At 44.8% G+C, this 25,222-nt stretch overlaps 1 long non-coding RNA gene across 1 annotated transcript; it reads right to left on the reverse strand.

Annotated features, from left to right (window-relative positions):
- Positions 1-386: 386 nt before the first annotated feature.
- Positions 387-24,938, reverse strand: LOC140475519 (uncharacterized). The gene is made up of 4 exons (XR_011960045.1): positions 24,673-24,938; positions 22,816-22,915; positions 2,338-2,467; positions 387-1,802 (listed from the first exon to the last, which is right to left on the reverse strand). It is a non-coding gene; the product is annotated as an uncharacterized lncRNA (long non-coding RNA).
- Positions 24,939-25,222: the final 284 nt, after the last annotated feature.

A 25,222-nucleotide genomic window follows, 5' to 3' on the forward strand; every position in this document is an offset into this window, starting at 1 on the left:
CATCTGCTTTGATTTAAATTGTGACTGTAGCACGGCTGCTTCACAGCATCAGGTACAAGGTTGGAGTCCAGCCTTGGTCAACGGCCTGTGTGGAGTTCCCACATTCTCCCCATGATAGTGTGGGTCCCCTCCAGGTGCTCTCGTTTCTTCCCACAGTCCAAAGATGTGCAGGTCAGGTGGATCAGTTGTGCTAAAATGACCACAGGATCCAGGATTGTGCAGTCTAGGTGGATCAGCCATGGGAACTGCAGTGTTACAGTGCTCTGGGCATGATGTTCTTCGGATGGTCGGTGGGGTTTGATGGGCCAATGCTCTCCTTCCACACTGTAAGGATTTTATTCTATGATTGAGGATAAAGGCTACACAGCAGGGTGTCCTTGGAGAAGAAGCATGTGGTGTGCATCAGTGCTCTGGATGCCTTTAGATGGAGGTGGGCACCGCAGGGGATACAGTGCTTTATCTCCACCACTGCCCCCTCCTCACAACTCTGATTTAATCCCTTCTCACTCTGTCACTTGTAATGGTTTGCTTGGCCTGTAATGGGCTTTGTTTGGAAATATTTATTTGGTTACACCAATGGTTTACTGCTGTTAATTATATGTCTAGATTAGAGTGGTGCTGGAAAAGCACAGCAGATCAGGCAGGATCCAAGGAGCTGGAAAATCAACGTTTTGGCGAGAGGCCTTTTCCAGCACAACCCTAATCTAGGCTCTGGTTTCCAGCATCTGCAGTCCTCACTTTTGCACTGCTGGTGATTATATGTTAACCAAAAGCAAAATGGCATAATGATGATTTTGATGGTGGGAAGGTCGCTGTGATCACATTTCTGGGTCGGAGAAATAGGGAAAAAGAACGCTTCACAGCTCACAGAACGAGAACTGAAAAGCAGTTAAATCAAACCAAAGGTTCAGATAAGGAGGGAATATTTCCCTGGAGTTTGAGGAACTGGAAAGTGATGGTGTCTGGGAACAGACAGGATTTTGTTTTACAAAGGTTGAAAACTTTAAAACTGTTATATTCAGACAGTTTAATTTATTTTCTTTAATTTTATTTGCTGTGCAAAAAGCTTTTACGACATTTTAAAACCAAAATTTACAAACCTTGTTTTAAAGATAAATGTTAAATAAAATCCATCAAACCATCCATCACTGAAAACTGTTGTGGAAGTGCAATCTTCTGGAGATTCCCTGCCCACTTCTTCCTACCCGGGCTCCATGGCTATATACATACCTGGGAGATAGCAGCAGGAGGAGACCATTCAGCCTTTCAATCCTGCTCCACCATTCAATGGGAAACAGCTGACCATCCAGCTCAGTCTCCTGTTCCTGCTCTGTTCCAATCCCCTTTCATGACGTTATCTCAAAGACTATATCTAAGTCCTCCTTTGGTTTCACTGTCTTTTGTTCCAGTGATGTTGCGGTGTTACTGTGTGGGTGTAGGAAGTGGTAATGTGATGGTGCTGCCTCCTGGACGATACACTCAGCGTCCCTCTTCATCCTGCAGGAACATCAATGGGTTTCAGCAACTAGAGATAGAAACCGTTTCCAGGATATGGGCATCACTGGCTCAGCCAGCATTTATTCCCCATCTCTCGTTACCATTGAGAAGATGGTAGTGAACTGCTGTCTTGTACCATTCACAGTCCATTTGGCACAGAGAGACCGACAACGCTGGGAGAGAGAGTGTTGCAGGATTTTGGCCGAGTGATTCTCCATCTTTGGTTCTTCAAATGTTGTTTAATCTAATCACAATCTGCACATGATTTTGAGATTTCAGTCTGCAAATCTTCACCATCTAGCACCCTGAATAAAGGAATATGTACAGATTAGAAATTCAGAGCTGACTATTCTAATTTCTCTGGAATATCTTTTTCCCCTTTCTTCCCCCGAAGCTGTAACCCTCCAGCCCACTTACTCTCTCCCACCGTTCTGACTCTGCTACCCCCTAATGTACACCCTCCTCATTCTCATGGAGTAACTGATAAACAGATCCATGCCACCACTTCCCGTCCCTGGTTAGACTCTGCACCCTTTCTGGGTTCACTTCCTTTCCCTTCAGTTGCTGCAAGTCAATAATGTAACAGCAGAATGAAACAGACGGAAACAGAAAGGGAGGTGGCAGATCCTGGACAGAAGAGGAACCTTCAGGCTGGGAGAATGGGTCAGATCCTTCTTCGTTCCTCATTAGTTGATTCCCATCATTGCAATGAGTTGGGGATGGAGGATGGTCCTATATGGATGTGGTGACACTGACCCCTCAACAGATCAATACTATGAGCAGATGCATTCCTCCTCCAGCCAATCACAGTGTGAAATACTTTCTGCAAAGTATACTTACCCAAAGCACATGCTGCAAAATCGGCCCACTTTCTGTACATGTACAGTGCCAGGTTTCCCCACACACGTGTGGGCCCTGCTTCAGGGATTGTGGAAGTTGTAGTCCCCATGAAGCCACTGGAGCCCCGTCTCTGGAAAGTGAATGAAAAGTGTGGACTGGAGGGTGTTGTGTATCGGATCCACATTCAGACACACAGAACATATGGACCGCCACTGGGTTTTACTGAGACATCTGCTTCCACAACCTGATTTCTGATGTAAGGAATATAGATTTAGCCAACTGTGGAGTGGGGTGGTTAATAGGAGGAGCAGATTTTATGCAGAGGTGGCTCAATGGTTAGCATTGCTGACTCACATCGTCAGGGACCTGGATTTGATCCCAGCCTTAGGTGACTGTGTGGAGTTTACACGTTCTCCCTGTGTCTGTGCAAGTTTCCTCTGGGTGCTGCAGTTTCATCCCACAGTCCAAAGATGTGCAGGTTAAGTAGGTTGGCGATGCTAAATTCCCACAGTGTCCATGCCTGTGCAGGTTAAGCCATTAACTATGGGAAATACAGGGAATGGGTGAGACTGAATGGGATGGATTATAGGGTTGGTGTGGACTCTATGGACGATTACCCTGTTTCTATTCTATTCTCATGAAGAAGAATGTACCTATATCAATGTGCTGTGAATCTGTGAAATTTCCTATTCAAAATGCAGTGGATGCCAGGACAATGAGCAAATTTACTGAAGAGATACAGATGTTGAATTTGCAATGAGTTGAAGGGTGAGAGAGAGAGAGCAGGTGGGAAAATCCAGCTGAGACCGAGGTGAGCTCAATCATCACCGTATTAAATGGTGGAGCTGGTTCGAAGGGCTGCGTTGCCTCCCCTGTGCCCAGGGCTTATCTTCTTACAGTAATAACTGGTAAGTTGAATCCAAAACTCACCACCTTCACCAAAGGAGATTTTCGGAAAAAGCAGGATAGTCAGGTGGATTAGCGTTCCAAACTTAGATAGTGAGGAAGCGTGTAGGAGATAATGATTTTGCAATTTTAAACTAAGGTGAGTTAAATAATCACACAAGTTATCGTCCGACAGGTTTAATTTGATCATGATGAAGGAGCAATGCTCCGAAATCTAGTGTGCTTCCAATTAAACCTGAAGGACTATAACCTGGTGTTGTGTGATTTTTAACTTTGTACACCCCAGTTCAACACCGGCATCTCCAAATCATGTAAACTGAGGGGAGACGGTAATTTATGGTTTTAAACTGTGTAGTACATTCACACCGTCCAGAATACTCTGTTGTGAATATCTATCCTGTACTTAATTACAAAGCCAAGGTCTCTGGCGATGAAAACCAAAACACCCAGGAAACATCATCTCACCTCGTAATCTGATAAAAGACTTGTGATAAGTCTGGTTGAATTTCGAATACAGTTGGAAAGCGGGAAGATTAAATCCAATCCCACGCTCCTGTGCTAAAACAATAGGATGAGGCAGGAGTTGGCTAATGTAGACTGAAAGCAAAGACTTTAGGGTGGGACAGTTGAGAGACAGTGGAGGAATATCAAAGAATTTTTCAAACTGCTCAGCAAAAGTATATATCAGTGAAAAGGAAGGACTGTAGGAAAAGGAGTAATCTGCCCTAGGTGACTAAAGAAATAAGGGAGTTTATCAAACTGAAATAGAAAGCATTCAAATTGGCAAAGACCAAGGAGAATCGAGGAGATGAGAAAAACTTTAAAGATCAACAGAAAGCTAGATGGGATTGGGGGAGAAAAGTGATGAGTAGCTATCCCCAGGGCCAGAATAGCTGTTTATATTGCTAGAGGGGAACCTATTGTGTAGGGAACATATGGCCTCTGTAATTGTTGAAGCACTTAACTGTTACCATAGAGATAATCCTGATCAAGTTCAAAATCATAGCACACCCCAAAAGCTTGTACTTCCAAATAAACCTATTGGACTATAACCTGGTGATGTGTGGTTTTTAACTTTGCCCACCCCACTCCAATACCTGATCTTCCACATCAGAATCCTGACAGACAGCCCCACTGAAACTGAAGTGCCGGTCAGATATCTGACTGAGCCACAGGGGCGTGAGGGAGGGGTATGTGGTTTAACCACAAAGTGTTGAGCTGAACTCGACTTTTTAAACTGCCGTTGCCATGGAAATAATACTGAGAGACAGCGTCCATTGAAAACCACAAACCACAAAGGTATATTTTGGGAGCCATACATCGGAAAGGCAGGGAGTTACCTGATGCTGCCTGAAGGCGTTTTGCATGTACACTATCCAGGTAACTGCCATGTCTCATCAATAAAGACTCAAAGAAGACCTCTCAGAGTTCTGTGCCCAGTTATTCCTATCCAGCAGAGTTCAGGAATATGAGTACACAGCAGTCAGTCTTCACAGTGGAGGATACGAAGAACATGCCAGTAATTGATAAGGAAACTGAGGAAGGTGAGGAGCAAGGAACAATAATTATCACGAAAGTGTTAAAGCTAGGCAAGCTAATGGAGCGCAAGGTAGACAAGTCTCTTTGCCCTGATGGAATACATCCCAGGGTGCTACCAGAGATAGTGGGAGAAATAGTAAATATACTTGGAGTCAGAATCCTACAGCAGAGACAGGCCCTTTGGCCCAAACTGGCCCATATGCTAACCAGAATGTCCATCCATGCTAACCCCATTTCCCTGCACTTGGCCCGTCTGCTTCTGACCCTTTCCTATCCATGTATTTGTCCAAATGTCTTTTACATGTTGTTAATGCACCCACCTCAGCCACTTCCACTGGCACCTCATTCCAAATATACATACCACCCTCTGTGTAGAACTGTTGTCCCTCAGGTACCCTTTCATAATTTCTCCTCTGACCTTAAACTGATGCCCTCCACTCCTTGATTCCCTGGGAAAGAGACTGAGTGCATTCACCTTACCTCAGCATCTCATGTTCTTATACACATCCAGAAAAGATTCCCCTCTCTGTTTCCTCTGCTCTAAACAAAAAAAATTCCTCGCGTGTCCAACTTCTCCCTATAACTCAGACCCGAGCCCTGGCAAAAATTCTTGTAAATTTCTTCTGCACTTTTTCCAGTTTAATAACTGAAACCTACACTGCACTCATCACGTTTCCAGTGTCTCCCCATGGCACTGGAACCGACGTGACAATGTCAATGGATTACAGACCATGATCGAGAATTAATTCCTTTACTACAATCCCGTTTTCATAATTTTTTCCATGGTGCAGGCATCCTTGTGTCTGTCTGGTTGTATGGTTAATTAAAAAATTGTCCTCATACAAAACAAATCTGCAGCTTAATTGTTCCTGGGAAATATGCCATGATTTTTTTTTCAGACTTTTAACAACAAATGAACTCTCTCTCCACAGTCACCACTCTAACATGGACTTGGCTGTGTCTCAGTACTTTTCCAGTCACACTGACATTTGAAATATTCGCCCACGGACAGAATACACACCTTTCCTTCCACGTGAAAAGTCCAATGATATTCAGATCGGCACGGATCAAGTAACTATCAAAACTGAACATGGAGTTCAATTTGAATTTCTCATCCACAAATCCGCCATTTCAGTACACACAACAGAGAAAACAAGTCACCGCCATTAACACAGGATGGAAATTCATAAGACAATTATATAGTATTAAACTGTAGTTTCTTTGTTCCCCCAAAGCTTTAAATCTCAGTCTCACAATTGCTCTCTTCTGTGAACTGAAATGCAAACCAATCTCCTCACCCTTTTTCCTCCACAACCAGTTCTCACACACTCTCTCTTCTCTTTGAAATCAGCTACCTAGCTCCTGCCTGCAGACTAAGAACCAAAAAAAGGTTTCCTCCCAAAGTCCAAAGATGCGTAGGTCAGGTGAATTAGCCATGCTAAATTGCCCATAGTGTTTTGTGCATTAGTCAGAGGGAAATGGGTCTGGGTGGGTTACTCTTCCGAGGGTTGGTGTGGATTGGTTGGGCCGAAGGGCCTGTTTCCACACTGTAGGAAATCTAATCTAATCAAATCAATGAATCTGACTCGGAGCCTCCTGGATGTTGGTGAATCCTATCCCCACCTCCCAGGTTTCCTTCCTGGTCAGAACCAAACTGATTTTTTTTCCCCCAATCTGGAACATTTTATTTATTTCCCCCACACAGACCCTCTGATGAAAGCCATCCTGTACATACTGGCCAAATCATATCTGATTGAACTAAGATGAACTAAATTAGAACTTTAATTACAGGCCCTTCTGTGTTCCTTTCCATAATATTCCTGAATCTTCACCCGAGTTCTGATAACTTTCTGCAAAATGCTCCCCCCACTGATAGCCGACCACTTGTCACGATATCAGGGCAGGGGCCATTTCCCTGGGTCCTGTTCCCAGAGGGAGGAAACTGCCAATGACAGATTAATCCCACACACGCACAGCCTCCCTCCTGGCACTGGCCCGCCCTGCACATACACCAACAATTGGCCAGCACTGCGCCAGTGCACTGTTCTCCCCTCCTGCCGCACATGCTCCAGATCACACACGAAGCTGGGTGATTGACAGCAGCAGCTGTCCAATAGGGTGGAGGGGGCAGGGCTGGATATTGTAAACAATGAATGAATGTGGAGAACACTGGGGGATGGACAGGTCAGTGAGGGACAGGAGCAGTGCAGCAGCAGGAGGGGATCCTGGACAAAGTGAGCAATGGGAGAGTCTGACAGGAGAGCAATGGGAGAAACTACAGGAAGGTTCTGTTGAGGCTCAGGCAGGGACAGCTGGGAGACATTATGGCCTGGTGGCTTGGGCACGTTTTCCAATCAGCCTTTTCAAAGATGCTGTTACTCAACTCTGAGGTCGATTGTCCTGGTTCAGAGGTAAGGACACAATTTCGTGGTGGGCTAGTGGATAGAAGGGAAGATTTTCTCAATCTCTCTCACATGGAAACTCCATGAGCTCCTCCCACTTACTGTCTATGGTGGGGATGGAGACAGAGCAGATGGGAGCGGGGTTAGGGATATCGGGACTGCCTTTCAAATGGAACTTACCTGTGTGGGTGATATTAACAAGACTCAACACACAGTCACTAACACAAACCTGATGTACATGAACTTTATCCAGAATATTAACACGCATAACGACACAGATCCCAATGTACAAAGTTAAGTCCTGGATATTAATCATGGCTTTGTGTATGAGAAATCACGTCTCATATCCTTGAGTCATTTTTTTTGAAGTAACAAAGAGGATTCATGAGGGCAAAGCAGTGGAAATGATCTACATGGACTTCAATAAGGGGTTCAACAAGGTTCTCCATGGGAGACTGGTTAGCAAGGTTGATCTCATGGAATACAGGGAGAACTAGCCATTTGGATACAAACTTGTTCAAAGGTAGAAGATAGAGGGTGGTGGTGGAAGGTTGCTTTTCAGATTGGAGACCAGTGGGGTGTCACAAAGGATCGGCGCTGGATCCACTAATTTTCATAATTTATATCAATGATTTGGATGTGAATATAGGAAGTAATGTTAGTAAGATGACACCAAAATTGGAGGAGTAGTGGACAGTGAAGAGGATTACCTCAGCGTATAACGGGATCTTGATCAGATGGTTGAATGTGCTGAGGACTGGCAGGTGGAGGTTAATTTAGATAAATGTGAGGTGCTGCATTTTGGAAAAGCAAATATTAGCAGGATGTATACACTTAATGGTAAGGTCCTCGGGAGTGCTGCTGAACAAAGAGACCTTGGAGTGCAGGTTCATAGCTCCTTGAAAGCAGAATCGCAGATAGATAGGATAGTGAAGAAGGTGTTTAGTATGCTTTCACTTATTGGTCAGAGTACTGAGTATAGGAGTTGGGAGGACATATTGCAGCTGTACAGGACATTTGTTAGGCCACTCTTGGAATATTGTGTGCAATTCTGGTCTTCTTCCTATCAAAACAATATTGTGAAAGTTGAAAGTGGCCAGAATAGTATTACAAGCATGTTGCCAGGGTTGGAGAATTTGAGCTACAGGTAGACACTGAATACACTGTTTTCCCTGGAGCGTCAGAGGCTGATGGGTGACTGAAAAGAGGTTTATAAAATCAGTAGGGGCATGGATAGGTCTTTTCCCTGCGGTTGGGAGGAGACACAATGGGAAGTGGGAGATAGAGGGGGAAGACCGAGAGCGGAGGGTGACCGTTATTTTGTAGATCTACAACACAACCCTGTTCCTGTTTTCTCCCTATCCCCTTCAATCCCTCTGAAGGGCTCAGAACAAGTGCACAGTCCCTGGAAAGTAGAGTTTCAGGGTGACCAAGTGCTGAAGGCTGCATTTGGGACGCTGACCTTTATTGGTCTGTGCACTTATCAATAAATAGACCTGGGTTCAATTCCACTGTCGTGGATTTATGTCTGTGGCCACAGATGCGCCTGTCTCTGGCCCTGACTACTGAATCGCCTGTCACTATGGGTCTGCCATTCTCCTTCCTCCAGTTCTGTGCAGCGGAGCTATCTGTGGTGTCATGAACCTGGCTGTTGCTGATTTCCCCAGAGAGTCCACCCCACTCGTATAGAACCCCAACCGCTGCACAATATCTGTTTGAGAAGGGGAATGATCACTGGGTTGTCCTGCACTTCCTTCCTGAGCCTTTTACTTGATCTGATGATCACTCATTCCCTATCTGCCTGTGTAACCCTCACCTGCAGTGTTACTAACTCACTAAACGTGCTGTCCATAACATTCTCAGTATCGCAGATTCTCAACAGTGAGTCCACTCACAGCTCCAGGTCTGAAAAACAGTTTCCCAGTAATTGCAGATGGGCACTCTTCCTGCACATATAGCCGTCACAGACACTGGAAGCGTCCCTTATTTCCCATATTGTGCAAGAGGAGCACACCACGGGTCTGAGGTATCCTGTCACAACGTCTCTCTAGTTTCAGCTTGTTACTCCCATTAAGAGAATATAAATGATCTAGCAACCTTCCTTCACTTCAAACATGTCCTTTATAATCAAAAGCCCCGATCTTTACTTAAGCTGACATTTTACACTTTTAGAATCTATTTTAAAGTAAACTTAGCAGGTATCACTTACAACTTGGCAGTTCCCATTGGGAACATGTGAATTTCTGAACAGCCTGAACTAAAACTGAAGCTGAACTTCACCTTCTCCCTGTCTCCCCTCCCTCTGTTTACACCCAACTCCAAAACGCACTCATTGAGCCAAGCAGCCCTCACAGTGCAGCCCTGTCATTTTCATGGTCTTCTCACACCTCCACTGCCCTCAGCCTCCTGTACTGTTCCAATGTATCTCAATGGGAGCTCAGGGACAGCACCTCATCTTTCAATTCAGCCCTTTGTAATCCCAGAGTCAACATGGACTTCAGCAGTTTCTGAATGAACAGACAGTTGTCAGAACCTGGGACATTTCACCTGAAATGGTGCTGGAATTTGAGTCCACAAGGAATTTTAATGAGAAGTTTGCAGGGAATTGAAAATAAGGAGTTTACAGGCTAACATCATGAAGTGGGTGACTGGGACAAAATCTGACATCTCTGAAAAAGAGACAAGGTGTAATTTGGATAAATCTGTGCTCCCTCTCAGGGCAATATCACCTTCCACAGCTGCAGGGCCCAGAATAGAGCACAAACCCAAAGGGTGATCCAACCACAAATTTGAATATCTTTCTGATTTTTGCTCGAAAATAAAAGATACTTTCCCACAGACAGAACAGACAAACCTTTCCCCTTTCCACAGTTAAATGTCAATGGTATTCAGATTCTGATGACCCTGCTGATTATAGAAAATTGCTTTTGAGATCCCTGTCTCAATTATTCTCAATTAATATCCTGTAAAATGAATTCAGAAAACAAAGCTCACAGTCAATGCAAGATGAATAGTGAAAGCAAACACTTCTCTTGGTATGTGTTTGATGTGTAAATGTTCCTCTTCAAATCACCCCTTCCCCACCCAGGAAGAGGACATGTCCATGTGCCTCGCTGTACCTTGCCCCAAGTAAAGATGGCGACCATAACCCAGGGCCTATCACTGACTGAGGCCCACAGCCGTTTTCCCATTTGCTGTAAACATGGGACCAAGAGTTTCTAATTCAGGCCTAACTACCTGTACAGAGTGAAATTAAACCCTCCCAATCTAAACTGGATCCAACTCCCATTTCCCGTTTCCTCCTCCTGCACATACCAAGGCTCATTCTAGGTATAATGACCCTCCCTCAGAACCGACGGAAGTTAGGAAAAATAGAATCCCTATGTGTGGTAACAGACCTTTTGGCCCAACAAGTCCACACCCACTCTCTGAAGAGTTTCTCAACCAAACCCATTCCCTGACCCTATTCTTCGACATTTCCCCTGACTAATGCACCTAACCTATACATCCCTGAACACTACGAGAAATTTAGCTGGGCCAATTCACCTAACCTGCATATCTTTGGACTGCAGGAGATAGGGATTAAAGAGTAAATAATAGGTGGGGACAGAGCCCAAAGAGAGACAGGAACATTTGGAAAGACAAAGGAGTGGATAACAATCTGGCTGGGAGGGTGCATAGCTGTTAATGGAGGGGACAGGAACCTGCGTCTGGCGGCATCTCAGTGGAGGTGCTGGAAATGGCAGCTGATGATCTACATTCTGCTGCAAAACAGACCCTGAACTTCCAGTTGCCTATCACTTTAACACACGAGTCTGTTCCCTGTCCAACATCTCTGTTTCATACTTACTGCAGTGTTCCAGTGAAGCTTGATGCAAGCTGGCAGAACACTCTAGAACACCCCATATTTCAAGGACTGCAATTTCCCCTTCCATGTGGTCAACAATACTCTCCAGTGTATCTCCACCACTTCCCACACCTCTGCCATTGAACCACACCTCTCCAACTGCAACAAGGATAGACCTCCCAGTCCTCACCTTCCACCCAGATACAACACATCATCCTCCACCATTTCCACCACCTACAATCAGATCCCACCAAATATATTTCCCTCTCCATTCGTTTCAGCATTCCACAGAGACCATTCCCTGTGAATTCCTAGTCAGATCCATGCTCCCCACTAACCCACCCTCCACTCCCAGCACCTTCATTTGTCAATGTAAGAAGTGTAAAACCTGTGCCCACACCTCCCCCCTCACCTCCAAAGGACCCTTCCACATCCAGCAGAGATTTTCCTGCACATCCAAACACCCCACCTATTATGGCCTTTGCTTTCGATGTGGCCTCTTGTCCACTGGGGAGTCAGGACACCAACTTGCGGAATGTTTCAGGGAACATTTCTGGGACACATGCACCAACCAACCCCACCATCCTGTGGCCGACCACTTCAACTTCCCCACCCACTCCGCCAAGGACATGCAAGTCCTGGGCCACATCCACCACCAAATCCCAGCCACCCGACGTCTGGAGGAAGAAAACCTCATCTTCCACATTGGGACCTTTTAACCACAGAATCAAGGTTTCCTCATCTCCCTTCCCCTGCCTTATCGCAGGTCCAACCCTCCAACTCGACACCACCCTCTTGAGCTGTCCCATATCTTCCTTTCCAATTATCCACTCCACCCTCTCTCCATTACCATCCACCTACATCTACCTATTGCCCTCCTAGCTCCCTTCTCACCAACCCCACATATCTCTCTTATTTATCTCTCAGCCCTCTTACTACTCCCCCTCCCCCTCTAATCCCGGCATTCCTGATGAAAGGAATATGCCCAAAACGTTGATTCTCTTGCTCCTGAGATGCTGCCTGATCTGCTGTGCTTTTCCAGCGCCACACGTTAACGCAAGCTGGAAGACAACACCTCATCTTCTACTTGGGGACCCTGCACCGCTCGAGCCCCAGTATCAAATTCAATAATTTTAGGTCCTGAACTCTCCAATGTCCTAGTGCCCTAGCCTCTTAACCCACATGCCAGGCCTTGTTATTACAGCCTACCATTACACATTAACTATGGTTAGTCACTAACAGTCCCCATAAACAGCTATTCACCCTCCCCCAGCCAGATCATTATCCACTCCTTTGTCCAATTGCTCCCATCTCTTTGGACTCTATCACCACCTATCATTTACTCCTTAACCCCTACCTTCTCCATATAAACCGACATTTCTTTTCAGTAACATCTGTTCTGAGGAAGGGTCAGCTGACCAAAGTTTTAACTCTGATTTCTCTTCACAGATGCTGCCAGACCTGCTGAGCTTTACCAGTCCCTTTTGGTTGTTGTGTGAGATTGACAGCATCCGCAGTTCTTTTGGTTCTAATTTACCAGGAATTTCTAATTCAGGTCTAGCAGCCTAAAACCGTGCATTTATAAACCCTCCTAGTCCACAATCGCTCCTTTTCTTCCCCAGACTTTGCAGACTCTCCCACTCCCTTCACACTCACTAGGTCCCCCTCACCGTGACACTGCGCCTGCACAGATCATGGCCACGTGTTGGCCTGCTGGACACACCCCAATTCACTCCCATTGGCTGGAGGATCACGCCAATTCTCCTATTGGTCTGAAGCTGCTGTCAATCACCCGAAACCCATTGTGACAGGCTCCTCTCAAGAGCATCGGATGCTGAGGGGAGAGAGCTTTATAAAATCATGAGGAGTATAGATGGGAAAAATAGACAAGGACTTTTCCCTGGGGTGGGGAAGTCTAGAAGGAGAAGGTGTAGATTTAAGGTGAGAGGGGAAAGATTTAAAAGGGACCCTAGATGCAACTTTTTTCACACTGAGATTGGTGCGTGTATGGAATCTTCCGTTCAGGGAAGTGGTGGAGGCTGGTACAATTACACCACTTGGCATCTGGATGGGTATGTGAATAGGAAGTTTGTAGAGGGATATGTGCCAAGTGTTGGCAAATGGGACTAGATTAGGTTGGGATATCTGGTCGGCATGGACCAGTTTGACCAAAGAGTCTAATTCCATGCTGTAGGTGTCTATGACTCTGCCCTGGGATGAGCTTCATCATTCACAGTGAATGGTGCAGTAACACAAAGCACAGGGGTTTGGGGCTATTCAGCCCATTGGGGCTGTACTCTCTCCCTCTGGAGATGGTGCCAGTCTATCCCATCTCACCTCCCATTTGCCTGTAGCCCTCCAAATCCTTCATTAAAAAAGTTAAATCCCAAATTTATTTTGACAATAACTACTGAATCTGCATCCAGCTGTCGGTCAAACTGTTCCAGATGCTCAGAACATAGTGAGTAAAATAATCTTCGCATTTTTAACCTGCATTATTTGCCAGTTACCTGAAGGTAGTTACTAAAAATTGTGACGTTAATAATTTCTCCCTCTGTCTCTCTGTAAATTAAATATACTGGATTCAAGTCTGCTCCTGGTCAAAATCACTGCCTAGCCTTCTCAACTCCAAGGAGAATTATCTGACCTTCTGCTAACTCTCCATAAAAGAGATACCCATCCTAATTTTAGTAGTGCCATAAAGATGTACAGCAGAGAAACAGAACCTTCGATCCAACTTGTCCATGCCAACCAGATATCCTAAATTAATCTCATCCCATATGCCAGCTCTTGGCCTATATTCATCTAAACCTTTGCTAATCACGTACAACATCTCAAAAGCATAATTTGGTAATTGTACCAGCATCCACACTTCTTTTAGCAGCTCATTACATACACATACGATGTTCAGCTGAAAACATTGCCCCTTAGATCCCTTTTAAATCTTTTCCCTCACACCTGAAGCTTGTGCCCCCAAGCATTGGACTCACATATCCTGGGAATAAGACCCTGGGATTTCACCCTATCCATGCCCCTCACAATTGTATCTGATGCTCCAGGGAAAACAGCCCCAGCCTATTCACCCTCTACCTATATAGCTCAAACCCTCAACCCTGACAACATCTTTGTGGATCTTTTCCGAGCCCTTTCATGTTTCACAATATCATTCTGATAGCAGAGAGACCAGGACTGAAAGCAGAATTCCAGAAGTGGCTGAATCAATGTGCTGTGCAGCCGCAAAATGACGTCCCAACTCCACTACTCAATGCTCTGACCAGTAAAGGCAAGTACACCAAACACCTTCACTACCCTGTCTATGCTTCCGCTTTCAAGGAACTATGAACCTGAACTCCAAGGTCTCTTTGTTCAGCATCACTCCCCAGGAGCTTCCCATTAAGTATATAATTCCTGCCCTAATTTGCTTTTCCAAAATGGAGCACCTCACATTTATCTGAAATAAAAACGATCTGACACACCTCAGCCCATTTGATTGAAGTCCCATTGTACTCTGAGGTCACCTTCGCTGTCCAGTGCGCCTCCAATTTTGAAGTCCACTGTAAACCGACGATCTATACCTCATATATTGACAAAGAAATCATCGATATAAATGATGAAAAGTAGTGGACCCAGCACTGATCCTTACACCATATTGCTCATCACAGGCCTCCAGTCCGAAAAGCACTATCCTCCGTCTCCAACCTTCCAGCCAATTTGTATCCAAATAGCTGGTTCTCTCTGTATCCCATGGTGTCTAACTTGCTAACCAGGCTGTTATGTGGAACCTTTTTGAAAGTCTTTCTGAAGTCCAAGTTAGTGATTTATGGACAAAGCCATGCTGACTATCCCTAATCACTTCATGCCTTTCCAATTACATATAAACCTGTCCTTCAGAATTCCTTCCAACACCTTGTCTGCCACTAACTTTAGGCTCACCAGTGTATTGTTCCCTGGCCTTTCCTCATCACCTTTCTCAAATAATGGCGCCTGTCTTGCAGCACCTCACCTGTGGCTGTCGGTGATAGAAATATCTAAGCGAGGGGCACGGCAATCACTTCCGTAACTTCCCACAAAGATTTGGGATACACCTGATCAGTTCCCACAGATTTACTCAGCTTTATGTATAAGACATCCAGTACAACCTCCTCTAATATGGATAGTTGTCAAGTTATTACTATTTATTTCTCCAAAGTCTCTAGCTTCCATATTCTCTTTCAGTAAAAGCTGACATGAAATCCTCAGATAGTAGCTCTCTCACCTTCTGTGGTTCCAGAGACAGCCTTGTTGATCTTTGAGGGTCCGTACTCTCTGCCTGGTTACTCTTTCGTCCTTAAGTGTTTTGTAGAATCTCTTTGGATTGTCCTTAAACCTCTTTCCCCCCAAAGCTATCTCATGTATCCTTTTTGCCCTCCCGTTTTCTTTCAAGTGTACTCCTACTGCCCGTATAGTCAGAGGGATTCACTCAAACTCAGCTGTCTGTCCGTGCCATCTCCCTCCATCATCCTTTTGACCAGACCGTCAATTTCTCTAGACACACAGCATTCTCTACATCTACCAGACTTGGCCGTAACAGGAACAGACTGTCTATGTACTCTTGTTGTCTCATTTTCACAGGCCTATGGAGTCAATGGCAAATGAGGACATGGAAACTGTCATTCTCAGTAAAGAGGTAGTGTTGGGAAAGATAACAGCCCAAAGGTACATGGGTCTCCTGGTCGTAATGGAATGCATCCCAGGGGACTAAAAGAGATGGTGAAGAGTCTATTGTCCTTCCTTGCTAGAGGGATGGTTATGCTGCAGCTGTACAGGATGCTGGTGAGGCCACACCTGGAGTACTGTGTACAGGTTTGGTCTCCTTACTTCAGCAATAATGTACTGACACTGAAAGGGGTGCAGAGGAGGGTCACTAGTTTGAGTCGGGAGTTGAGAGGGTTGTTCTATGTGGAGAGACTGAATACACTGGGACTATACTTGTTGGAATTTAGAAGAATGGGAGGCTGTATTGGAAAAAATAAAATGAAGAAGGGAATAGATAAGATAGAAGCAGGGAGGTTATTTCCATTAGGGGGCGGGTCAACCTAGACAGCATGACGTCAAAATAAGAGGTTATCTGATTTAGGACAGAGTTGAGGAGGAACCTCTTCAGTGAAAGGGTTATGAATCTGTGGAATTCCCTGTTGAGTGTAGCAGTTGACATTATCAACTTGAATGTCTTTAAGGCAAAATGTAGATTTGCAAACAGCAAAGGAATTAAGGGTTATGGTGAGAGAGCAGGAATGTGGAGCGGAGGCCATGAAAAGATCAGCCCTGATCTTATTGAATGGTAGTGCAGGCTCGAGGGGCCAGATGGCCTACTCCTGCTCCTATTCCTTCTGTTCTTATGTTCCCACTTTCCAGCCGTCCCTTCACCTGGGGGTTGCAAAAAAAATTGAAAGTTCTCGCCTTGTACCGTCGTAATTCATCATTGTCCAATTTTGAACACCAACTTTTAGATCTGGTCTATTATTTTCTGCAACTATTTTAAAACTAGTTGAATTATCGTCAGAGAATCCCAAGTGTGGAAACAGGGCATTCGGCCCATCACATCCACACTGACCCTCAGAGCCTTTTATCTTACCCCTGTAACGCTGCATTTCTCATGGCCAATCCACCTAGCCTGCACATCCCTGAAAACTATGGGCAATTTCACATGGCCAATCCACCCAACCTGCACATACCTGAACAATATCGGCAATTCAGCCTGGATTATCCACCCAATCTGCACATCTTTGAACCTTGGGAGGAAACCAGAGCACTCGGGTGAAACCCACACAGACAACCTCAATAAGGTGATCATCCTGTCCTTATTTCCCAGTTCCACCCAAGTAATTTCAACGGGCGAACTCCCATGAATATCTTCCATAAGCACAACAATGTTATCCCTAATCAAAAACACCAATCCAACTACTCTCTTACATCTCTTCCCTGGAACATTAAGCTACCTGTCCTGTCCAAACTAAGCCACGTTTCTGTAGTACCTACTATATCCCAGTCCCTTGTTCAAAACCTTATCTTAAGCTCATCTGCTTTCCCTGTCAAACCTCTTGCATTGAAATAACTGCAGTGCAGTGCTATCAAAAGGACAGACTGATGGGCAGAGGGTGTGGAATGGCCCTGTTGGTGAGGGATGACATTCAGTCCCTTGCGAAGGGGGAGACACAGAATCAGGAGACGTAGAGTCAGATTGCAGGGTGGCTAATGTTGTCCCACTTTTCAAGAAAGGTGGGATAGAGAAAACAAGGAATTATAGACCGGTTAGCTTGATGTCAGTGGTGAGAAAGATGCTGGAGTCAATTATAAGATATGAAAGTATGGCTCCTTTGGATAGCAGTAATAGGATTCGTCAGAGTCAGCATGGATTTACAAAGGGGAATATATTGACTGTGATTGAAAATCGGCTGGCTGACAGGAAGCAAAGAGTAGTGATAAACGTTTCCTTTTGGAATGGCAGGCAGTGACTAGTGGGGTATGACAAGGTTCGGTGCTGGGACCGCAGCTGTTTACAATATACATTAATAATATAGATGAACATATTAAAAGTAATATTAGCAAATTTGCTGATGACACAAAGCTGGGTGGCAGGGTGAAGTGTGAGGAGGATGTTATGAGAATACAGGTTAACTTGGACAGGCTAGGCGAGTGGACGGATGCATAGCAGATGCAGTTTAATGTGGATAAATGTGTGGTTATCCACTTTGGAAGCAAGAACAGGAAGGCAGATTACTATCTAAAAGGAGTCATGTTTGGTAAAGAAGAAGTACACCGAGATATATGTATTCTTGTACATCAGTCAATGAAAGCAAGCATGTAGGTACAGCAGGTAGTGAAGAAAGCTCACTGCATGCTGGCCCTCATATCAAGAGGAATTGAGTATAGGAGCAAAGAGGTACTTCTGCAGCTGTACAGGGCCCTGTTAAGACCGCACCTGGAGTATTGCGTACAGTTTTGGTCTCCACATTTGAGGAAGAGCATTGTGGCTATTGAGGGAGTGTTGGGTAGGGTCACAAGGTCAATTCCCGGAATGGCGGTATGATCATACGTTGAAAGATTGGAGTGACTGAGCTTGTATACACTCGAGTTTAGAAGTCTGAGAGGGGATCTGATTGAGACCCCCAAGATTATTAAAGGGTTGGACATTCTGGAGGCAGGAAGCATGTTTCAACGGATGGGTGAGTCCAGAACCAGAGGACACACTTTAACAATAAGGGAGAGGCCATTTAGAACAGAGTTGAGGAGAAATGTCTTCACCCAGAGAGTAGTGGGTTTATGGAATGCTCTGCCCCAGAAGGCAGTGGAGGCCAAGTCTCTGGATACTTTCAAGAAAGAGATGGATAGAGCTGTTAAAAGGTAATGGAATCAAGTGTTACGGAGATAAGACAGGAACAGGATACTAATTGTGGATAATCAGCCATGATCATAATGAATGGTGGTGCTGACTCAAAAGGGCAGAATGGCCTATTCCTGCACCTATTATCTATTGTACCTTGTCAGTCCTACCTCATTCTGTACCTTGCCCTTGCCTGTCTAACTTCTCAACTGTACCCGCCTCAGACTTACCTCCTTTCTCACTATCTCTTTAGGCTTACCCACATGCCCTCACTGGTTTAATGTCTCCCGAGTAGCACTAGCAAATCTCCCTGCTTGGATATTAGACACCTTCCAATTCAGGTCTAATCCATCTTTTTTATGCACGTCAATTCTACCCCAGCAGAGATTCCAATGATCCAAAAACGTGAATCCTTCTCCCCTGTATCAGATCCTTGGCCACGCATTCATCTGCTCTACCCTGCTATTCCCACTTATGTCATTGGTACCAGTGTACAGCGACCTCCCACTGATCATTCTCCCCTTTCAGAATATTCTGCACCCTCGGAGCCATCCTTCACTCAGACAGTAAGGAGGCACCACCCCATTCTGATGTCTCACTGTTAGCTACAGAAACTACAGTCTGTGCTGCAGACTAGAGAGCCCCCTATCACCATCGATCGCGTGGAACCTGATATACCTCACATTACACTCGTAACTTGGCTGTCAGTGCGATATTCCCCTGAGAGTCTGTGACCCCTGACGCTTCCCAAAATAGTACACTTGTTTGAGATGGAAATAACCACAGGACACTCCTGCACTACTTGCCCTCAACTCCTCCCTTTCCGAGAGGAAACCCATCTACCTGACTGGATCGGCAGTTTTCCTACCTTTCTGATACTGCCACCTATCACACCCCCCGGCTCCTGTAAATTCTTCATTACCTTTAACCATCGCTCCATCTGATCCATGAAATCCTACAGGATTTGCATCCTCACTTCCTGCAGACAATCAGGATCATTGAAACTTTCCTTAATCTCCTATGTCCAACTGGAAGAGCACATCACTGTACAAATGGCCATCTCCGCACCTGAACAGTCCACAGACTCAGAAAAAGGCACACAGTCTTACAGCTTTACAACACACGACTCGAGAATAAATTAGGACCAATATTTTGTATTTAAAAACTTAATCAAAGTATAAGATGTGTATTTAAAGAAATAAACCGTCGCCCTACTGAATGTTGTAGCTCTACTAAAATAAAACAGACGAAGATTTATCTTTGAAGAGACTGAAACCTACCGAGCTGTGAGTCACAGATGAACAGCACTAAACAGAACCTTTGGTCAAATCTGTCCATGCCGACCAGATATCTGAACCTAATCTTATCCCTCTTGCCAGCACCTGGGCCATATGCCTCTAAATCTTTCCTATTCATGTCAAGTATCCAAATGCCTTTAAAATGCTATAACTGTCAGCCTCCACCACTTCTTCTGGCAACTTATTCCATACACGCACCACTCTCTGCATGAAAAAGTTGCTCCTTAGTTCCCTTTTATATCTTTCCCCTCTCACCCTCAACCTATGCTCTCTATTTCTGGACTCTCCTACTCAGGGAAAAGACCTTGTCTGTTTACCCTATCCATGCTACTAATGATTTTATAAACCTCTATGGAGGTGATCCCTCAGTCTCTGATGCTCCAGGGAAAGTAAGCCCCAGCCTTTTTGCTCTCTTCCTGCAGCTCAAGCCCTCCAACCCTGGCAATATCCTTCTAAATCTTTTTTGAACCCTTTCAAGTTTCACAACATCCTTCCGAATGGCGGAGAACAGAATTGCACACAATACTCTAAAAGAGGCCTAACCAATGTGCTATACATGACCTTCCAACTTCTGTACTCAATGCTCTGATCAATAAACGAATGTATTCCAAACACTTTCTTCAATATCCGATCGACCTGCAACTCTACTTTCAATGAAAAATGAACCTGCACTGCAAGATATCTTTGTTCATCAATACTATCTAGGAATTTGCCACGAAGTGTATCAGTCCTGTTAAGATTTGTTTTTCCAAAATGCAGCACGTCACAGTTATCTGAATTAAACTCCATCTGCCACTTCTCACCCATCTGAACAACATCCTGTTGTAATCTGAGGTAACCCTCTTCACCGTCAACTATACCTCCAATTTTGGTATCATCTGCAAACTTACTAACTATACCTCCTATGTTCATATCTAAATCATATATATGTAAACGACGAAAAGTAGTGGACCCAGAACCGATCCTTGCGGCACTCTACTGGTCACATGCCTCCAATCTGAAAAACATCCCTCTACCACGACCCTGACTTCTACATTTGAGCCAATACTGTATCCAAACGGCTAGTTCTCCCTGTATTCCATGAGATCTAACCTTGCTAACCAATCTTCCATGGGGAACCTTGTCGAGCGCCTTACTGAATTGCATTGATCATGTCCACCTCTCTGCCCTCATCAATCCTCTTTGATACATCTTCAAATAACTCAATCAATTTTGAGAGACATGATTCCCACGCACAGTCATGCTGACTATCACTAATCAGTCCTTGCTTTTCAGAATACATGCGCATCTTGTTCCTCAGGATTCCCTCCAACAACTTGCCCAGCATCAATGTCAGGCTCACCGGTGGATCGTCCCCTGGGTTGTCCTTACCACCTTTCTTAAATAGCGGCACCACGTTAACCAACCTCTAGTCTTTCAGCATCTCACCTGTGATAATCGAGGATACAAATCTCTCAGCAAGAGGCCCAGCAATCACATTTCCAGCTTCCCAGAGTTCTCAGGATCACCTGATCAGGTGCTGGGGATTAACCAAGTTTATGGGTTACAAGACACCCAGCACGTCCTCCTCTGTAAGATGTCGACATCTATTTCCCCACTTTCTATATTGCCCATGTCCTACTCCACAGTAAACACTGATGCAAAACATTCAGTTAGTATCGCTCCCATTTCCTGCGGCTCCATGCGTAGGCTACCTTACTGATCTTTGAGGAGCCCTATTCTCTCTCGAGTTACCCTTTTGTTCTTAATGTATTTATAAACACCCTTGGGATTATTCATAACCCTATTTGCCAAAGCTATCTCATGTCCCCTTTTTGCCCTCCTGATTTCCCTCTGAAGTATACTCCTACCGTCTTTAATGCTCAGGGTTTTTTTTTGGATTTTTGGATTGAAATAAATGCAAAATATTACATATTGATAAAACAAACACTAATTAAAAACAGGGCCTCGAGTAGTGATATGGAACAAAGAGGCCGAGGGGTTCGGGTCTTTCAAGTCTGTGTCACATGCAGACAGGGTGGTTAAGAAGGTGCTTAGCACACTTGCCTTCATTGCTCAGACCTTTAAGTACAAGAGTTGGGACGTTATTTTGGATGTTGGGTAAGCCTTTTCTGGAATTCTGTGTCCAGTTCTGGTCGTGCTGATATCGGGAGGACATTACGTAGTTGAATCGGATTCAGAAGATATTTACCAGGATGTTGATGGGAATGGATAGTTTGAATGATAAGCAGAGGCGGGGTGGCTGCGACTTCTTTCACTGGCGCGCAGGAGGCTTAGCAGTGACCTTATTAGACGTTTCTCAAATCGTGGAGGGTTGGTATCAGTAATGTGAACAGGCGTCCTTACCAGGAAGGGACACGATTCAAGACTGGGTACATACATTTTAAGGTGACAGCAGAACAGCTTTAAAAAGGCGTTCGGAATTTTTTTTAAATTTTTCTTCACATAATGGTTTGTGTGAGGAATGAACTATCAGAGGAAGTGGTAGTTGTGAATCAAATTACAATTTTAGGGTGACACAGTGGCTCAGTGATTAACACTGCTGCCAGGGCCCCAGGTTCGATTCCAGCTTTGGTCAACTGTCTCTGTGGGCCTTGCACATTCTCCCAGTGTCTGCATGGGTTTCTTCCAGGTCCTCCAGTTTCCTCCCTAATGAGAGAGCAGCCCGATGGTCTGGCAGGACAATGCTGCCTTTACCTTTTACACAGTGATGCCACTGTGTCTCTGGGATGGGAAGAGGGAATGCCGAAGGTGGTGGATGGGACACTACTCAGGCACAATGCTTTGTCCTTGAGGATGTTCACTTTCGTTAATAGTGTTGGGTGCTGCACTGATGCAGGCAAGTGGAGAATGTTCAAACACAATCCTGATGTGTGCCTTTTCGACAACAAAGAGACATTGGGGAATCAGGGGTTTGGGGAAACTGAGATTGTTCTCCTTGGAGCAAAGGCAATTAAGAGGAGCTGTGAAAGAGTGGTTTAGAAAAGTTACATGTTGTAATAATAAACCTTATACCCATCAGCTCATTATACAAGGATTACAGGACACACATTAAAGGTTTGGGAAGATTCAAAGGAGAACTTTTATGCATCAAATGGGATTCAGATGGAATACAATACTCACACACAATGTAAATATCCAGGTCCTGATGAATTGACTAATTCAATCAGAGTTAGGTGTTACAATCACTGAGATTACCATCTGAATGTCCACCTGTAGTATCCTGTAATACAAGTTTATAAAATCCATCACTGTCAGTTCAGGTTAGAAACTCACACCATCCCTTCCTCCTGGCCCAGGATGACTGGACACATTACCCCTTGTGGAGGTCAGCAGTCAGTTCAGGTGGAAATCTATGTGGGTTTCTAGGAGTTTCCACCTTGGAATTTCATGTGATTGAACAGGGCAGATCTTTGACACATGGGACTGAATATTACAAGAGTCAGTGAGATGTGTAGAGCAGGATTTGCTTCATTTTTACCCTTCCGTGTTGCTGCTGTGGTTCATCAATAAGACATGGGGGGTGAAAGTCTCATGCAGCTCGATGGGCAAGTTGCCTCCATGCTGACCAATGGGCAGCAAACTCCTCCCATAGAGTATCTCAAAGAACAGAGCAACTCTGCATGCTTCACACTGCCCAGTGCTCCCAGTAAATGTTTAGAAGAATGGGGGAGGGGGGGGGGCGGCTCCTGGAAACGGCATAACTGTAAAGTTCTAAGAGGATTGTGAAGAGGGAGAGATGCACAGGAGAAGGGGGCAACAAGTTGTCAGATGAAGTATAATTTGGGAAAAAGTGATTTCGGTCATTTTGGAGGGGAGAATAGGAGAACAGAGTGCTATTTACATGGTGAAAACTGTAGAAAACTGCACCACAAGGGATCGGGGGGGGGGGGGGGGTAATTGTGCAGAAAACATTGAAAGCTAGCAGATTCTGTGTCAGTCATGAAATCAAGGGTTCATTTCAGATTCATCAAGTTTAAGGTAACACTGACACGGGTATGGGGTTTCAGTCGCAATGGAGGTGGGGTGAGGTGGAGACAACCAATATTTTAGAGATTGGAATTCTTGGTGTTTGTGATTGCGTAGATGTCTGATCAGAAGGTCACCTTGGGGTGACAGATATGACAGCAATGTTGTGAAGAGTGCAGTTCTGCCTCAGACTGCACCCAGTGAGAGGGAGTGGCTGAGCAGTAAGGGAAAGGAATTTGTAATAGCAACTGAAAATAATGGGTTTAACATGACATTGTTTCATTGGAGGAAATTGCAGCTAATCGAGTAGTGAGAATGTGATAAGCAGTTTGGTAACTGAGTAACAGTGGAGCAAAGGAGAGGGATGGTGGGGAGGGAGAACAGGACATCGTCAGTGTACATGTGAAATCTCACACTGTGCTTTTGGACGATGTCACCTCCTGGTAGTGCGTAGGTGATAAACAGGAGGGATCAAGGATAGATCCTTGAGGGACACCAAATACAAGGAATTCAGAAGGGAAAGGGAGAGAGGAGATGGAGCAGGATTTACAAACGACGGCGAGATCAAATGTTAGTTTTTTTGCAGAATGGATGAGAAGGACATAACCAGAAAAGACAGACAGACATAACAAGGAACAATACCTGTGAATTGGGGAGGGGGAGTGATGAGGAGGAAACAGAGTTGGAATGTCTGTCATTTAGCGAGACGAGTAAAAGATCAAGATGAGCTCTGATAAGGCTTGAGAAGAGACTGGAGAAAGATGTAAGTTTGGGACAAAAATCAGGAACACCACGTGAGGCAGTTTGTCTCGGTGGGCTAGTGGGAGGGAGGGAAGCAGCAGAAGCAACTATCGGATTGTCTCAGTCTTAGTGACAGAGAAACTCAATGTGCTCCTTGCTCTTCTTGTTGGACGGAAGGATGAAGGAGACAGGGTGATGGACACAGGATGATGGACAGTTTTACAAAGAAACAAAACCAGGGTTAGTGATATTTAAAATGAGTGAACAAACCTAATGTATTTAACTTTTATCCAGAATATTAAAATGTACAAATGAAGTCCTTGTTCGAATCCCAGCTCGGCAGATGGTGGAATCTGAATTCAAGAAAAAAATAACTGGAATTAGGAATCTCCTGATCTCCATGGAACTATTGTCAATGGCGAAAAAATTCCTGCCAACCTGACAGTCGCCCAACAAGCTACTCACTGTATTAATCACTGCAAAGTCTCAACAAAGGAATGAAACTGGATGGACCACTTGGCATTTAACAAGGCATTAGGAAATACAACCACAGAATCAGCCCTCTCGACTCTGCAACATCCTGCTCACTAACATCTGTTTTTTTTTGTGCCAAAACTTGGCAAGTTGTCTCACAGACTAGTCAAGGAACAGCCTGGCATAGTCATACTCACAGAGTAACCCCTTACAGATAATGGCCAGACACCACAATAACCATCCTTAGATATCAAGAGTGTGATGATGGAAAAGCACAACAAGTCAGGCAGCATCTGAGGAGAAGGAAAATCGACGTTTCGAGCCTAAGCCCTTCATCAGCCTGACC

The sequence above is a fragment of the Chiloscyllium punctatum genome, unplaced genomic scaffold, assembly GCF_047496795.1.
Source record: "Chiloscyllium punctatum isolate Juve2018m unplaced genomic scaffold, sChiPun1.3 scaffold_1748, whole genome shotgun sequence".
In the NCBI taxonomy this organism is placed as follows: domain Eukaryota; kingdom Metazoa; phylum Chordata; class Chondrichthyes; order Orectolobiformes; family Hemiscylliidae; genus Chiloscyllium; species Chiloscyllium punctatum.